Source organism: Mesocricetus auratus, unplaced genomic scaffold, assembly GCF_017639785.1.
Source record: "Mesocricetus auratus isolate SY011 unplaced genomic scaffold, BCM_Maur_2.0 Super-Scaffold_2245, whole genome shotgun sequence".
NCBI lineage: Eukaryota > Metazoa > Chordata > Mammalia > Rodentia > Cricetidae > Mesocricetus > Mesocricetus auratus.
This window is the reverse complement of record NW_024429180.1, coordinates 20,200,609-20,215,471: the sequence shown is the minus strand read 5'-3', so window position 1 is coordinate 20,215,471 and position 14,863 is coordinate 20,200,609. Positions and strand designations below refer to the sequence as shown.

Genomic DNA, 14,863 nt, shown 5'->3' with positions numbered 1-14,863 from the left:
AAAGTAAAAGTGATTTTGCAAAATTTTACAGATAACTAGATTACAAATAAAATAAACTTTATAAATTAAGTTGTCAGTTTTGGAAGTTGGTCATATTTATTAAATTAGGAACTATGCTGAGAGTCCTACACTGATGTGCTGGATAGTATTACATCAACTTACACAAGCTATTGTCGTCCAAGAGGAAAGAGCCTCAACTGAGAAATGCCTCCATAAGCTCAGGCTGTACAAAAGCCTGTAGGGCATTTTCTTTATCAGTGATAGATGTTGGAGGGCCTGACCCATCGTGGGAGGGTCACCCTGGGCTGGTGGTGCTAGGTATTATAAGAACACAGGATTAGCAAGCCACAAGGAGCAGGCCAGGACTCAGCACCCCTCCATGACCTCTGCATCAGCTCCTACCTCCAGGTTACTGCCCATTTTGAGTTCCTATCTTGGCTTCCTTCAATGGACTGTGACTCGGGCACTCGGGAGACATAAGCCAAATAAACCCTTTTCCCGTCAATTTAATTTTTGGCCATGGTGTTTCATTACAACAGTGATAACTCAATAAGATAACAGACCAGTTTGCTTCATCTTTTTGCAGTCCTATGAGGCAGATACTATGACATGTATTTTACAAATTAGAAAACTAAGACCTGGGTCAATTACCTACAGTCACAGACTAAACACGACAGAGGTAAGACAACTGGGGTCCCTAAACAAGAGAAAGAAAAAGGATCGGTATATAATATATTAGTTACTTTCCTGTTGCTATAATGGAACACCATAAACAAAAGAAACTTATGGACGAAAGAAATTTTGGGCTTATGACCCCATGGGGATTAGAGTCTATTATCGCAAGGAGGCACACCAGCAAGAAGCTGAGAGATGAGTCTCAACGGCACACAGGGTGAGCAGACAGTGGGGTAAGGCTACAGCACCTTCAAGCCACCTGTAGTGGTGTCTTGTTCAGCAAGCGGACTTGGGATGGTAGCAGATTCAGGGCATGGCTTCATGTATGCAGACGTGAGCTCTTATAAGAAAGAGGAAGGGCTGGCTCTACCTTAGCCTCACTAGCTCAGTCAGTAGAGCATGGGACTCTTAATCCCAGGGCCATGGGTTCTAACCCCATGTTGGGCACCAAGTGAAGATGAGTTTAACAAAGTCCACAAATACCCAGATAAAGGATTAATCGTTATTTATTTGGGGAGCCTTCACACAATGATGGCAAATAACCGCCAAGGTCTTCCTGCCCCTGTAGATGCGGCATCTTGCCCTTCGGGATGCTCTGACCACAACCCAAGAGAGCGTGAGCCAGCCTTATAAAGTGTCACATCCACACACCTGAAGCCAAGCCCTAAGGTGTGGCCACCACCCCAAGTCCACTGGTGGAACAAGAAGCCACTACAGCCACCTCCAGTAATGTACTTCCTCCAGCAAGGCCACCAACCTCCTAATCCTCTAGGAACAGGGCAACCAACTGGGGATCAAGTACCCAAATCCCTGTGCCTATTGGGGACATCTCTCATTCAAGTCATCACACATAATCTATATAGGCTCATGGGGTTGGGGTGAGGAGGAGCTGAGTATTTCCATGCCTTTAGGTTTAGGGGTGCTCTCTTTTGTAAAGGCCCCCAATTTTTCCTCTTTCTCTTTATTTCCTTTTTCATTTTGACTTATTGATGATGTTTACTCAGCTACCACCCTTCTGGTTCTATTCTCTACATGTGTACGATAGTGAATAAAATGCCGGGTGAAGTTATATAGCTCCAGAATGTTCTTTGAAAATGGACTTACCTTATCTTGAGTGAGTTTTAGAGAGTTATACCCTTCTAAGGATTTGTGTTTCTAAATGTGTTAACATAATGTTTTATGAAATACATGAGGTAAAGCTGACATTGGTCTCTTCCAGCTTTGTTTCCATCCCACACATTAGTTATAGTACCTTTTGTTACGTATGGTTCTAGATACTCATTTCTGCTATGAGTTCTTTTTTAACTCATGGGCAATTTAAAATTTTCCTTCTCGTTTTTTACATGATTTAATATTTCTGATTATTGTTGCTAATTATTTATATCTTAATTGCATATCTGATAAGAAAAATTTCTATATTATTCCAATACCTTTAAAATTGTAGGATTTCCATTATGATCCAGGATACATCCATTTCTATACAACACACATTTTTATCATGCTCCTCCTCCCCCAACCTCTCCCAGAACTGCCTTCCCACCTCCCTATCCACATGATTTGTTCCCTCTCTCCCTCTCTCTCTCCTTTTACCACTCCCTTTTCCTCTCTGCCTCTCCTTCTCCCTCGTTCTCTGTCTTTCTCTTCTCCTCTCTCTCTCTGTCTCCCCCCCCCGTCACTCACATAAAAAATTAAAAGCACACAAAAGCATAAAAGGAAGATTGTAAGAGCCAGAGCTGACAAATATCTGCAGGGAGGCAGTGTCTCCAGACCCAACAGGATTGATGCACATGTGAACTTCGGAGGCTGTGGCGACATGCGCACGACCTGCACGGGTTCAAGCCAGATGGAGTCCCAGAGCTGAGAAGGAAAACTGGACATAGGGTCCCACCCCTAAGCAGAAAGCTAGTTGCAATTGATACCAGTGCCAAAGAGAAAAATCAGTGTTCTCCAACGGAGTGGCACTAGGTGTATAATAACCACATTCCGGGGCAGGCCCCAGGCCAACACAAAATTAACTTCATGCTTGTTGAAATTTTTGTTTTGTTTTGGCATTTATTGTCTCAGCAGTCTTTTGCTTGTTTGATACACCACCTTTTTTGGGGGGGGGGTTACAAGACAGGGTTTCTCTGTATTGTTTTGGAGGCTGTCGGTCCAGCCTGGCCTTGAACTCACAGAGATCCGCCCGCCTCTGCCTCCCGAGTGCTGGGATTAAAGGAGTGCGCCACCACCGCCGGGTTTTTTTTTTTGAGGCAAGTTCAAAGCTGACTTGTAACTCCCCATTCTCCTGCCTCAGTCTCCTGAGTGCTAGAATTACTGCCATGCACCAGGACCACAGTCCCATTTGTTCTAAAAAGGAACATTCCCTATACCAGCATGCACCAGGACCACAGTCCCATTTGTTCTAAAAACGAACATTCCCTACAGCTATTGTGTATTCTATATGTGATCATTAAATAAAATCTGTTGCATACTGTTCAGACTTTCTCTTTATTAATTTTTTATTGTGAAGACAAGTATGCTAAAAATCTTCAATTGTGATTTGTTTATTTCACTTCACAATTTTATAATTTTGCTTTGTATATTTTAAAGTTGTGTTAGTGGGGGCTCCTGTTAACTAAACATGTCAAGTTTTTCTCCCAAGAAATGCTTTTGCCCTTAAACCTATTATTTATATTTTTGGTTGTGAGCCTAGCCTTTAATGACTGAGCCATCTCCCCAGCCCATAAACCTATTATTTAAATAAATTAATCTAGCTACATTGACTTTCTTCTGCTTGTTTTGTCTTTTTCCAATGCCTTTAATTCCAACCTTTATCATTTCTACTGCTCTTTGAACAATTGCATAAGCCGACTACCACTGAAATGCTCTAATTACAGTTTTGCTTTCCAAAATAAGATTATTCACTTCGCAAAAGAAACAAGAAACAGAACAGCCACTTGGGAAATGGAAGCTTGCGGTTTTGGAGATGATTGGTTTGCTATGGTGAGCTCAGTCCCTTCTCTGAGGATCAGTTCTTGTTTTCTACAGGGCTTTGGTAGACAAACATACCTGTGTGGGCAGATGCCAAAGCGGGAAGACAGAAATGGTTCTTGAAGAGGTGTTGGGGGATGGCTGAAAGAAATTAGCGCCCATAGGGAGTGGTACTATTAGCAGGCGAGACTTTGTTGAAAGAAGTGCGTTCCCGAGGGAGTGGGCTTTGAGGTCTCCTCTGCTGCCTGTGGGTCCCGATGTAGAAACTCTCAGCTCCCGCCCCAGCACCGTGTCTGTATGCACACAGCCATGATGATAATGGACTAAACCTCTAGAACTATAAGCCAGCCACAGTGAAATGTTTTCCTTTGTAAGAGTTGCCATGGTCATGGTGTCTCTTCACAGCAATAGAAACCCCAACTAAGACAGGCGGGAAGCAATTCTGAGTGTGGGAAGGGCGTGGCAAACCCAAGTTCCCACAAGAGCCCAACAGGTAACTGGAGCAATTAGCAAAGCAGAAGTGAGCCGCCGTGGGCGTCGCTTGCTCTTCTACACAGTCACAGTCAAAAGGTTCATAAGCCATGATTTACCCTTCCATAGGGACCATCTTGTCCCTGAAAAATCTTTATTTTATTTACATTCCAACTGCAATTTCCCCTCCCTCCTCTTCTCCCATTCCCTTCCTACACCTCCCCTCAGTGCCCCCTCCCCTCAGTCCACTCCTGTGCTTCTGTTCAGTAAGGTGCAGGCCTTTCATGGGTACCAACAAAGCATGGAATGCCAAGTTGCAGTCATACTAAGCACCTCCCTGCTGGACAATCCAATCCAGTTTGAGGAATAGATTCCCAAGAGCCAGCCAAAGTGTTAGGGACAGCTCCTGCTCCCATTGTTCAGAGTCCCACAAATAGACCAAACTACAAAACTGTCACATACACAGAGAGATCTTAGGTCGGTCCCATATAGGCTCCCTAGTTGTTGGTTCAGACTCTGTGAGCTCCTAGGAGCCAGGTTAGTTGTTTCTGTGGGTTTTCTTATGATTTCCTTGACCCTCTGACAAATCTTTGCCTACTGGGATGTTGCCAAACATTTTAAGAAGAAACATGGTTTTTAGATTTGAGTGGGAGACAACCAAGTTTGACATATTTGTAACTAATTCTTTTGTTAATCCTGTGCAAGCCAAATTAATCATGTGTGTGGCCTATATTTGTAAGGCCTCCACTCCCCTGACAAATCATGGGCAGGGCTCTACACAGCTCTGAAAGGAAAATGATTGGAGCATTGCTGTCCCTCCTCATCTTGACAAATGTGATAATAACCCACTCCTCACTAAAGTCCTCCTGAGAAACATTAAACACAAAGGCTTCTAGGATCCTTGGTCTGGTTGACTGCCACAAACAGCATGATGAATGGATTCTCTAGAGGCAGAAATGGAAAACAGTATGCAGTAACACTAGGCTCTGCAACGGAGAGGCACCAAAAACTTACTGCCAAAATAAAGCTCAAACTTATCTGGGTCACCATTGACAGGGCTCTGCCAACAGCCGAATCCGAACTCACTTCAGCAGCCTCTGCCCAGGTTAGTGCAGTCTGGAAGCCGCCTTGCTCTGCTTCTGATAAAACTGAGGAGAGAAAAAAGAGAAGAAAAACTTCCAAATACATCGGTATGCATATGAGCATGCACACATGCTGACAGGCACACACATGCCCGCATGCACACACATGCATATATGCAAGGACACACGCATGCCTTCCACACACCTGCACACAAGGTGTTCCCAGACATGCATATAGACACACACATGCATATATGTATGCACACATGCATGTGCTCACACACCTGCACACACAGGTGTTCCCAGACATGCACACAGGCACACACATGCACACATGAACACATATATGTATGCACACATGCATGTGCTCACACACCTGCACACACAGATGTTCCCAGACATGCACACAGATTACACACACAGGCACAGACATGCACACATACACAAGAATGTGCGCTGTCTTTCATTCTTCTGCATAATATCTGTTATTATATTAACTTTTTAATGTGAGACCTCACCAGAGCCCTTAGAATATTCATCTTCACCAAGAGGTGATTCAACGATTGCCTAAACAACAAGCTATTGGAAGGGAGAGAAAAGAAGGATCCAACAACCACCAATCACAAATCACTTGTTAAGTGCAGCTATATATGCTGTCTTATGAAGTGCCCAAAACAGAACCACTTGCCAAGATCACAGAGTTAATAAGCTTTGGTGCCAGGATTCAAAACTGAGACTCTTGCATTGCAATCCTACATTTTCAGCTGGCATTACCATCTCTGGCTAACAATCTCATGAGAATCTTGGCTCCAACAACCTGATTCTAAGATAGTTGAGATTCTGACCAACTATGAGGCCTGGGAGGGACAATGTAGAGACATAAATGTCAGGGTCAGGACTGGGCTATGGGTCTCATGACATGGACCAGGGAGGTCCCACTGCAGGGATGCAAGAAGATGAGATGCTTAAAATTGTGTACACACACCACACACACACACACATACACACACACCACAGAAGGCCTCATCTTCAGCACTTCCTTCACCACTTCCTTCTCCTCTGAACAAACAGAAGGCCCTCCTCACTATCTCTGCACACAGGGCATCTTATTACAATGTAAGTGAAGTGTGTGCACGTGCGGGGTGGGGGCTGTAACTGGCAATGGACCCCGGAGCTTCATATGTGCTAGATGATGACTCTATCACTGGGTCACAACCCTAGCCCTAAAAACTACCTCTATTCTCACTTTTCCATCCCATATCCACAACACCACAACTGTTTTTAATATGTTTCAACCTTTGTATTTACTTGTCCGCCTAGATCGGCAGTTCTCAACCTTCCTGATGCTGTGACCCTTTAACACAGTTCCTCATGTTGTGGTGAACCAACCACAGACTATTTTTGTTGTTGCTACTTCATAACTATGATTTTGCTACTGTTCTGAATCATAATGTAAATATCTGATATGCAGGATGGCCCAGACGACCTCTGTGAAAGGGTCATTCACACAAAGCCCATTCACTTGTGAATGAACAAACAAATTAAGGTAAATTTATATAAAGATTGCTGTTCCACAATAAAATGTGCAGCAACATAGACTAATCTCAGAAATTACAATTCTGCGTAGGAAACAAAAGCAAAACAGGCAAGAAGAGCAGTGTGTGACAGTTCCCGCCTGTTTCTCGCACCCCAGAGACCAAGGGGAGAAAGGACTGTCACGAGTTCAAGGTCAATGTCTTAGACTCTTTTCTAGTTTTCATAATGAAATGCTCTTAAAAAGCAGCTTAGTGGGCAAAGGGTTGATTTCCGCTCGCAGCTGAAGAGCATCACATCAGGAGGTCGGGGCAGGAGCTTGAAGCAGCTGTCTCTGCAGCCAGGATCAGAGTGAGAAACGCTAACACTGGTCTGCTCCCTTTCTCTTTTGCATAGTTCAGGACCGACCGCAGTCAGGGAATGATGCCACCCACAGTGGATGTCTCTCCACACCTCAACTAACCTAATTAATTAATTCCTCATAGGCATGCCCAGAAACCCCATCTCTTAGGTGATTCTAAATTCCATCAAGCTCATAATTAACAGTAACTATTGTAGCCAGCCTGGGCTATATGGTGCAAGGCCAGCAGTCTGAGCCTAAGTGAGACCCTGTCTCCAAAAACAAAACAAAAATACAAAAAAAGGGTCATTCAGCCCAACAGAGTCTCAATTCATGGGTCAAGTTTATTAAATAGTCCATATATGTTTATCAGCTAAAGAAAACATACTACATACATGGATTAGAACACTGTGGCAGAAAGATTGTTTGTCTTCAGTCATCAAAGTTAAAATTAACAAAATGCTGTTGACATATGCTTAAAAATATGGCCACATAAGACACACATCTCTGTCGTGAACCTTTGCATGTTATTTGGTCATAGGCCACTTTCATTGAACTAGTTGGACAATAAAACTAAGTGGTTTCTTTAGATAAGAAAGCAAGCAAATTAGTGACAGAGAACTTTCATTCCTAATGTGTACAATATAGAATTCTCAGGGAGTTGAGACGAAAATTAAATCCATAATTCATATGGCATCTCTCCATTCAGTTCTCAGGTTGTCATTTCAGAGAAACTTGTAATTGGCCATCAGCATTTTCATCATCAAGGGTTCATTTTAAAAATACAAATTATACTTGAGTAAGATAAGCATGTCTAATCCGAAATCCAAAACTATTTTAGTGCCAGCATGCCACCAGAGATGGAAAATTCCACACTTGACTTCAAGAAGTGAGTTACTATCCAAACACAGGTATATAGAAAGTATTGAATAAAATTGTTTTTAGACTATGCATAGAAGGAATATTTGGGACATAAATACATTTCATGTTGTCCCACTCACAAAATTTCTCAATATGTGTATGAAAACATTCCAAAATCAAAAACATTCTAAATCTGAACTACTTCAACATTTCTGGTCTCTGCTGTTAGGGGTAGGTGTCATGAAAAATCTATGTTCCAACATGATACCATGTGACCTTATAGACTTGGTTTACTGAGGCTTAAAGGCTCTTTCTCAAGTGGTCAGTTTCTCCTTCTACCCTGACCTCAGATCTATGCTTCCCCAGATGCTTCGTTTTCCTAAAAATCCATGAAGGCTTTAGTGAAATATTTAATAGCAAAAGCATGTTCCCTTACCTCATCAATACCTACCGCTGTGCCTTGGAGTGAATTATGGAAAGAAGGGAGACAGGTTCAAAAATAGTAAATGCCCAGATTCCTGTCCACCAACAAAAGTAAGCTTTAGCCAGACTGATAGTCACAAGAAAACAATTATTGAAATTCTCAGAGGGAAAAAAAATCTGATTTCCAACTGAATGATGACAGTTCTGCCTTTCCTATGAAGGAAAACTCGTGAAAAACTGGTGATTATAAAAACAGTTACTTATCTCTGGTTTTTTAATATAAAACTTCAAAAAGTACATTTGTGAAGAGTATTATATTAAATCTCCAGAAAAAAATTCTTGCATAGTTTCAGGACCTTTAGCTAGAACTAAAATGCCATTGGGTTTTCCAAAACATTTCACTGGGCACCACAACCTGTGTAAAAATTAGTTACCCTGAGAGTCTCCAGTATGTTCAATGACAGCCATAGTACAGGGTCACATAACTTACTAGCTGGCCCTAGTGGATCATGTCCAATAATAGTAAAGAAAGTCGGGAAGCTGGAAGACTGTGACTTCTGACAGGGTTCCACTAAGAACTAAACAGGATAAGGACATCTTCCCACTCCAGGCCAGAGTCACAGTGATCTGTAACTCACTGCCATGGTCCCTCTACAGAGTGTAATCTCAGCACTAAGGTATCTTACTTTTTATTTTTTGGTGTAGCCCTGACTGTCCTGGAGCTGGTTCTGTTGTCCTGTAGACCACGCTGGCCATGAACTTACAACGATCAGCCTGCCTCGGCCTCCCACACACTAGGATTAAAGGTGTGCTCTACCATTGCCCAGCTGCACTAAGGTATCTTCTAGCAAACTGTTTTATGTTGATAGAAATATAGACTCTAAGCAATAGAAACTGGGAAAAGAAGCAAAATGGTGAAATGAAATGGTAACTAAGAATATTCTGCTTCCTCGATTCTTGAGTCATCTGTGTTACTACCTCACAGGTTTGCCTCATATGTGAGGACCATTTTTGTTATTGTTTTATCATTCTTATTTTTTAATTATTTCATTTTCGAGATTATAATATGTAATTATATCATTTCCTCCTTCCCTTTCCCCCCTCCAAATCTTCCCATATATTCCTGTTTGCTCTCAAATTCACAGCCTCTTTTTTCATTAACTGTTGTTACATGAATATGAACACATATTCCGAGATACATGAATACAGCCTTGATGGGGGATCTCCTTCTGCATGCTGTGAATATATGTTTCTCTTATTGGTTGATAAATAAGACTGTTTTGGCCAATGGACAGGCAGGATTTAGCAAGATAGGAAATCCAAACAAGGATAGAGAAAGGTAGTAGGTGGAGTCAGGGAATCGCCATGAGGCTACCAAGGAAGCAAGAGACCTGGGCATCACACTGGTAAGCCAAGACCATGTGGAGATACACAGATTAACAGAAATGGGTTAAGAATTAAGAGAGTAGCCAGGCGGTGGTGGCGCACACCTTTAATCCCAGCACTCGGGAGGCAGAGGCAGGCGGATCTCTGCAGATCTCTGTGAGTTCGAGGCCAGGCTGGACCGACAGCCTCCAAAACAATACAGAGAAACCCTGTCTCGTAAAAACCAAAAAAAAAAAAGAAGAAGAATTAAGAGAGTAACATGAATCATAAAATATTGGCGATTCATTCCCAGCAAAAGCAATGCAAACTAACAAATAAACTAGAATCATGAATTCTATAAAGTACTCATTCCAGAACTGTGGAATAGACCCTTTCTGGCTGTCTTGGCTTCCTATGACTACAGTGACAAGTTACCATGAGTTTGGTAACTTACACAACAGAAATTCTCTTTCACTGGAGCCAGACAACACTTATGCAGAACCATTATCACAGTGTCACATTCCCAAGTCCATCCCTTCTGCAGCTTCTGGGGGCTGCCCTTCCTTATTTACTCCTACCTACCCCTCAGTTACCTGCCTGCCCTTTTCATGTTCTGTCGGTTCTCAAGTCTCCTTCTTCCTCCCCTGAGAGCACATTAGTGATGGCTCAACCTGATTGGGGGGGGGGCTTGGGTTAACTTATGGGGAGGACTCTGTGAGAGATGATCTAGGTTACCTTAACTGATGTGAGATACCCATCTTAATTGTGGGTGGGGCAATTCTTGGGCAGGAATATTCCTTAATATATGAATACACAGTCTTGCATCCTAGCCTGTGTAAAATAGAGAGAGGAAGCTCAACTCCAGCCATCAAACTCACTCCTCTGTTTTCTGATTGTGGATACAATGGAACCCACTACTTCAAGCACCTGCTACCTTGACTTCCCTGCCACGATGATTAAACTAAAAATTAAAATAAATTCTTCCCTTCTCAAGTTGCTTTGGCCCAAGTGTGTTACCACAGCTGCAGGAAAAGAAACTAAGATACCTGGATAACACGGGACAATCTCCACATTGCAAAATCCTTAAATCGATCACCATCTGCAAAGATGTTTTCTTAACAACCCAAGAATTAGAATGAAAATCATCTGGGGAAAGGACATTTTTCTTAGCACATCACATAGACCAAAGACCGGGTTCAAGAGGTTGGGTATAAGCAAAGAAAGTGATGAAAAGAAGCCAAACGCCTTCCACAGGCTGGGTACCGGCAGATGCTGGGAGAGTCTGCTCAAGGGCCCCTCACGATGCTTGCAAATTAATGGATTACCTGCCTTCAAGGCAATCGCTGACTAATTAAGCATTCGATCCCCTTGCCGCTTCTCTAATAATAAAGATATTTACCATGAGATGGGACAATAATTTTACCTGACACTTAAGTAAGATGAGCATATTCTCTGATTGTACAACAAGGATTTTTATAAAAGCATGTTAGCTCCCAAATTGCCTGGAGACCACTTCTTTTAAAGTGTGCATGAGGACTGTGTCAGTGAGACAGACAGTTACAAATGGGAAGGCAGAATTTATTTCAAAAAGTCAAGTGATACTCTGGGAGCTATCCGGTCAGACTCTGGATTCCTGGGGCTTAGCTCTCTGCTGCTAAGGTATGCAAATGCTCCATCCAGGGCCCAGCTGCTGTGTGCAGCAATGTGCTGATGGAACTAAATTGGGATTCTCGAGAACACAAATCAAATTGTAAGCAAAATTACTGAAATACACGAGCCCTCCTTTGAAGCATTATGGGCCAAGCAAAGGAAAAATGACTAATGAGTAATAACACACAGTCCTGACAGGAATCATAAGCTGGGAAGGAAGTTTCATGTAAAATAATAATAAAGAATATTAAATTGCCAAGAGGCCCTGTCGGAGACAAATGAAATCAGAACAGATTCTCAGCACGGTCATTTACTCACTCCCTTTGAAAGTGTCCCAGGAATCTGCAGGCAAGCCATGCTTGCGCCTGAGCCTTGCCTTCCTGTTAGAAAGGAATGCTTGCTAAGATCTGGAAACTGCAGATAAGGGATGGCCATGAAAGCAGAAGGCTGGGGGAGGCATGCAGGTTCATTGTGTACTAACCCAGGTGGAAAGACAGGCTACCTTAACCCACTCCATATAAACAAAGCAGAGTGGTTTATTCTACGGGAGACATCCCTAGTTTGCTGGCTTTGCATTTCTTCTTTTATAATATTGTTCTCTTTAAATATACAGTTGGCGCTGAGGTAATAGATAATCAGCAAAGTGCTCACCAAGCAAGCATGAGGACCTGAGTTCTTTCTCAGGACCCACACAAAAGTCCAAGCGTGGTGACAGGAACCCATCCACGAAGAGACAGACAAGCTGATCTCTGGGGCTCCCCGGGCAGCCAGCCTAACATCATCCTTGTGCTCCAGGCCAACGAAAGACCTGCTCAGACAAATGAACAACTGCTAAAGAACAACGTCCAAGGTTGACATCTGGCTCTTACCACACATCCCTTGCATGAGCACACACACGCACGCACGCACACACAGATACACACGTGTGAACACACACACAGAGACATGCACACACAGATACACACGTGTGAAACACACACAGACATGCACACACAGATACACACGTATGAACACACACACGCAAATTCATGCATGCATCCATACACCATCATATTCATGTGCTCATAAGTAAATATTTTATTTTTGTTTTTTGTTTTTTGTTTTACGAGACAGGGTTTCTCTGTTTTTGGAGGCTGTTGGTCCAGCCTGGCCTCGAACTCACAGAGATTCGCCTGCCTCTGCCTCCCGAGAGCTGGGATTAAAGGTGTGCGCCACCAACACCCGGCCATAAATAAATATTTTAAATAAAAGGTAACATTTTAATTTTATGATTAATGCATCTTAATGTAGAACCTCGATGGTTTAACTTGGAGACTCTTTGAATGTTTAACTCCAAAGTATCCATCACAGTAAAAAAGTGACTTTGGTTCTTCAGAGCTCATCTTCGGGAGTTAAGTTGAGAAATTCCCCACAAGTGTAACCTCAGCCTCTTGGATATATACTTGCTACTAAAATCTATCACACTTCCAGAACAAAAAATAGCATCTAGGTTAGGAAGGCAACTCATAGCACTTCATCCCTTCATCCTAGACTTTGTTGACCTACAATAGCATTTCTCAAATCTATCTTCTCATGAGAAACACTTGGAAATGTCTACGAACTTCATAGAAGTCTAATACCCACCTGCACACTTGGATAGAATTGATTCATGGTAAGGCTAGGGTAGCCATGTTTCTCCTTGACCTTTAAGTGACTATTATGTGTCAGTGGCGTAAGAACCATCCTGGCTTTTCATGCTTCTTGTCTCCTGTACCCAAGCCCAGGATACACCATCTACATGTGGTGTCTTCACTGACTCTTGTCTTCCGGAATTTGTGGATCTGACTTGCTGTTCTCTAGACTTAACACACTGCCTGGCTGTGGTCATTTGGAAGAAAACGCCTCTCAAAGACAGTGGCACTATTAGGAAGTGTGGCCTTGTTGGAGTAGGTGTGGTCTTGTTGGAGTAAGAGTGTCACTGTGGAGACAGGCTTTAATGTCTCGTGTATGCTCAAGTCATGCCCAGAGAAAGAGTTCACTTCCTGTCGCCAATTTATCAAGATGTGAACTCTCAGCTCCAGCCCCATGTCTGCTTGCATACAACCATGTCCCATCATGATGATAAGGAACTAAACCTCTGAAACTGTTCAGCCACCCCATTAAATGTTTTCTTTCATAAGAGTTGCTATGGTCATGGTGTCTGTTCACAGCAAGAGAAACCCTAAGACAGAAGTTGAAACCAGGGACTGGGGTATTGCTATGATAGGCCTGACCATGCTTTTGTTTGAAGGAATATGGACCTTGGGACCACGGATTAGAACATCAGTTGAGCGCTTTAGGAGCCTCTTAATGGGCCACACTAGTAGAAGCATGGAAGACAGTGGTGCTGAGTGTGATTTGAACTGGGGGGTGGGGCAGATGGCTCAAGAGGTTTCAGAGAAGAAAAATACTAATGTGTGGCCTAGAGATCATTCTTGGGATATTTTGGTGAAGAATGTGGCTGCCATTTGCCCTTGTCCAAAGACTAATCCTGAGGCTAAAGTGAAGGGCTCTAGATTAATTCCACTGGTAGAGGAAATCTCAAAGCAGTCCAGTATAGACTCTGTTGTGTGGATATTCATGGTAACTCTAATGAAGATTTATAATGAAAAGGAGAGAGCTGAGCAAGGGAAATTACAAAATGCAAAATTTGAGGAGAAAAGTGAAGTCCTTTTATGTTGGACCGTCAGCCCACAAATAACAACAAGAAGACTCTTTATTAGTTATGAAAGCTTGGCCTATAGCTTAGGCTTGTTCCTAACCAGCTCTTATAACTAACGTTAGCCCGTTTGTATTAATCCACATTCCATCATGTGGCGCTGCCTCTCTTCCATCTTACACCTCCCGTTTCCCCTCTGTGTCTCCTGGTGTCTTCTGTACACCTAGATTCTCTTCCTCTTCCTTCCTCTCCCTGGAAATCTTGCCTATCCCACCTGCCTCACCATTGGTCATCCAGATTTTCATTATACCAGTTACAGCAAATATATCATCACACAGTGTACAAACATCCCACAGCAGAAAAAAAAAGCATCAGGAGGTGGAATAGGGCTAAGTCCTGTGTTCAAGGAGATAAACAGATTGACAAATGGAATAAAGGGAGTGGTGACCTCAGGGCAAGATCCCACCCAGCTAAGTTTCAAACTTTCAAAGAGGAATTAAAAAAAAAAAGCTTAGAGCCAGCAAGTGTGGTGGTACACACCTTTAACCCCAGCACTGGGAAGGCAGAGGCTAGCAGATCTCTGAGTTTGAGGCCAGCCTGGTCTACAGAGCAAGTTCCAGAATAACCAAGTTTAGGCAGTGAAGGAAACCATGGAAAGCAGAAAGCTGGCAAAGATATAATTGAATGAGGGGCCATGTTCAAGCTCCAGATAGCAGCAGAGCTTTGTAGTTTCAGTCATGTGGTTCTTGCTTTAGAGTTAAGGATAGAAGAGATGGGTTATGGAATTTGCCTACACAACTAAGAAAAGCCACTGAG

At 42.8% G+C, this 14,863-nt stretch overlaps 1 non-coding gene across 1 annotated transcript; it reads left to right on the top strand.

Moving 5' to 3' along the window:
- The first annotated feature begins 1,049 nt into the window (after window positions 1-1,049).
- Window positions 1,050-1,122, top strand: Trnak-cuu. Its single transcript has one exon. It is a non-coding gene; the product is annotated as a tRNA-Lys (tRNA).
- Window positions 1,123-14,863: the final 13,741 nt, after the last annotated feature.